Raw genomic sequence first — 4,187 nt, 5'->3', positions numbered from 1 at the left:
TGCTGCCAGCAGAGTGACTACAAGAGGTGGCGCACAGTGGTTCAAAATGCAAAGCCTTTGGCCTAATAATTTCGAAAGGAGATGCCCAACAACAAAATATTGAGTGCACTATCTGTCAAAAGCACTGATTAGTGCAACTCTGATATTGTGTATGTTACTAGTTCGCGCCATTTCTCTTTGTTTGTGTGTGTTATGGTTCTTAACTATAATACAAACGCACAACCAAAACTCATTGACATATAGTGAACTTCGCGAGAAAAAATTTTATTCATCTGTTTACGGTACAGTACCTGGTAATTATGTCATGCTTCTTATTGACTGTACGATCTGGTGATGCACTACGCCTTTGTAATCGAAGGAAACCTTTACAATCGACCGAACTTGACACGTTTTTCCGATCATCGCCCATGGAGTAGTTTTCATCGGTATCATTGAGCTTTGGTTTCCACGTTATAACCCATTATTCATCACCAGTTATGACTTCTGAAGCAGATCTGGATCGAAGCAGACTGAGTCCAACATCTCCTAAGCAATGTCAGCGCCCGACATGCTCTTTGTCGGCAACATCTTGTCGAACCTCTGAGAACAGAGAGTCTTTGATTCTTTTTTTTTGGAATAAGACTGAGTATGCACCTCTAGCAAAAATTTCGGTTGCAGCCAAGATATTTATGTCAGTGGGTCAGTGGTTTATGTTCGTAGTTTCAAAAAAACATTCACTAATGCCTATTATGTCACCCTGTTACGCCAAGAAAATGTCATTTGAGCTGAATTTTTTATGGTAACAATAATTTCGCCAGAGTTGCAAACTGGGCTTAAGCAACAAATCGAAAGCGAACCAAAAACATCCAAGCAAACAGCAGTCAAAAATTATCTTAACATTTAAAAAAATTACCAGCATGAGAGAGGGAGAGAGAACGCAACAAAATATATCAAATATAGGTACAGCGATTCTGTAGGCCGATGATTAGAAAGAACAAAAGGTTTAACCTTAGACACACAGGTTAAAACTTTAGGTACACGCCCTATTTCTATGCTTATTTTTTAACCCCATAAACTATTTATCTACTTACATCTAAGAAAAAATGATACCAAACGGTCTCATTTCAATACCACATGGTTTTGATGGTAAAGCATCAGCCGTATGGTATCAAAGCAATACCGCTTAGGATTGCTGAAACGTTAAAGGATTACTACCAGTTGGTACTAGACTTTCTCGAACTGGTATTGGTTGAATAATTATAAAAAAATAATGTTACACCGTGACCAGCAAATAAAAAACATTGAAAATAATTTTATTGTGCTTAAGTTTGATTACAATTAAATAATTGCAAAAAAATTAATACTGTGACCAACCTCGATTCTTTTTAATCAGCAATTGATTCCATATCCATTGCAAGATATATTCATTTACAGGTAAAGGCAGTTGCACTATCTGTCAGTGCAACTCTCACAGATAGTGCAACTCTGATGTGTGTATGTAACAAGTTCGCGCCATTTTTCGTTGTTTGTGTGTGTTATGGTTCATAACTATAATACAAAACTCGTTGACAGATAATGCACTTCGCGAGAAAAAATTGTACTCAGCTGTTTACGGTACACTACCTGGTAATTATGTCATGATCCTTTACTTCCCAGAAGTGATTTTCATATGAATACACCAACATAGCGTTATTAACCACACAAAAGACTTTATCATGCTTTTGATATAAATAACTTATTTAGATTTTGTACTATTTCCATTTTCATCGTTTTCCGAATATTTGAACACATTTTTATGCACACAAATCGTATTGAAACATTTTGTTAAATAAAAACAAATATTTTATAGCACTTGTCGCGATGACAAGAATACAAAAGTGCCGCCGTCAATTTTTCATAGCCTCCTTGTTCTGTCAGTGTACGTAGCTTCATACATTAAAAAAAATACTAGAAAAAAGACTAGTTTGCCGTCCACCTGGAAGACGGTACTTTGTGTTCCCCAATTAATGCACTAAAAAAGTTAAAACTAGGTTCAATCAAGAAATTTGTACGTTCAATTAAAGATTTTGTTGAAATCGGTCCTATAAAGGAATTTGTATTATTGATTAACAATTTCGCAATTTTAATTTATGATAAGCACAAAAATACAATAAAAGTGGTTAATTTCTTCATAAACCAAAGTTGCCCTTTCTTTTTAGCAACTCTTTTACTGTTTAAATAAAAACGAATAATTGATGTTTTTCACATGAATAAAAAACTTTTTATTTCATTAGATTAGATTGTGTATAAAACATGCAATTATTGCTTAAAAATATAGAAATTATTTTTCATTTTCAATTTTTTTGACTATTAGGGCGAAGATCATTAAATTTCATAATTTTTGTTTGTTTCGATGTCGTGTAATGAGAGATTTTTTGTCTGCGATAATTACACTACTTCCATGGTGCACATGATTCATCTGTGCATCTGTTGGAAATTGTATCGGAATTTAATTATCTTCGTCCTAACAGGCAAAAAACTTGAAAATGAAAAAAAAATCGGCAGAGCCCGGCGGGGATTCCAACTTGGGCACACAGAGCAACAGCGAGAGCCATTGCCGCTGTCTAGAGTTCGAAGCCATCTATACAACTTCCAATAGATGGACAGAATCATTTGCACCATGTAAGTAGTGTAATTGTCGCATACAAAAAATCTGTCATTACACGAAAACACATGCATTGGGAAAAGTATAGCTAATAGACAGGGTTGTCGAGCGTGGTTAATATGGTATTTGTATCATAGAGGTGTTTTCGCAATAAATAGATTCAAATACAACATACCAACGTACGGCCTTTGGAGCCATCACACCTAACATTGTTCAAAAGTCTTCTAACCAAAGACGAAACGCGTCCCATGGTGGTTGGTGTGTTTTGCAATCTGTAGCTTTACTTTTCCATTTGCAAAAGAAAATCTCCGATCATTGAGCTCGTCTCGAAAGAGAAACAGACAAAAATTGTAATAAATTATTTATATAATGACCCCCAGGCTTCGAAAAAAAAAACAAGTAAAAAGGCATTAAGTCCGACCGGGCCTCGGGTATATATGTAAACCCTATTTCGTCACAATCCGGTGAAAATTTGATAACTTAAGCACCCAAATTCGGCACGGACATTGAGTGGTTTAATATATATGTCACCATTCAATTTTGTAGAATAAAATATTGGTCTTTCTGGCAGATATACCAATTATAAACCGATCTGAACCATATTAAGGTCGGATGTCGTGATGCTCAGAAAAACGCACTGTTTCAAATTTCAGCGATAGCGGGTAATAAATAAATCTTTCCTGAGCTTCAGTCCCCTAATCGGCAGATCGGTCTATATTGAAGCTATATCCAAATATAGTCCGATCTGAACCATATTTAGGTCGGATGTTGGTCACTGTTTTAAATTTTAGCGAAATCGGGTAATAAATAAAGCTTTTATTGACTTCAGACATAGGTCTATATGGCAGCTGTAACTAAATTTTGTCCGACCTGAACCATATTTATGTTGGGTATCAGGAGGCTAAAAATAACTCACTGTTTCAAATTTTAGCGAAATCGGTAAAAAAATAAAGCTTTTATGGGCTTTAGACCCTTTATCGGCAGATCGGTCTATATGACAGCTGTATCTTAATATAGTCCGATCTGTACCATATTTAGGTCGGGTGTTGGGAGATATTAAACTGCCCACTATTACAAATTTCAGCGAAATCGGATAAAAAATAAAGCTTAAATGGCCTTCAGACCCTTTATCGGGAGATCGGTCTTTATGACAGCTATATCTAAATATAGTTCGATCTGAACCATATTTACGTCAGATGTCGGGAGGCTTAAATAACCCACTGTTTCAAATTTCAGCGAAATCGGATAAAAAATAAAGCTTAAATGGCCTTCAGACCCTTTATCGGGAGATCGGTCTATATGGCAGCTAAATCCAATCTGAACCATATTTGGGTCAGTTGACGGGAAGTCTTAAACTACTCACTTTTTAAAATTTCTGCAAAATCGGATGAAAAATAAAGTTTAGACCCTTTATCGGAAAATCGGTCTAAATAGCAGCTATATCCAAATATGGTCCAATTTGGCCCGTTCAAGAACTTAACCGGCGTGCATCAAAAAGACGTATCTGTGCCAAATTTCAGCTCAATATCTCAATTTTTTAAGGCTCTGGAATGAGTACAACAGA

Source organism: Stomoxys calcitrans, chromosome 5, assembly GCF_963082655.1.
Source record: "Stomoxys calcitrans chromosome 5, idStoCalc2.1, whole genome shotgun sequence".
In the NCBI taxonomy this organism is placed as follows: Eukaryota; Metazoa; Arthropoda; class Insecta; order Diptera; family Muscidae; genus Stomoxys; species Stomoxys calcitrans.
Note: the sequence above shows the minus strand (reverse complement) of the source record.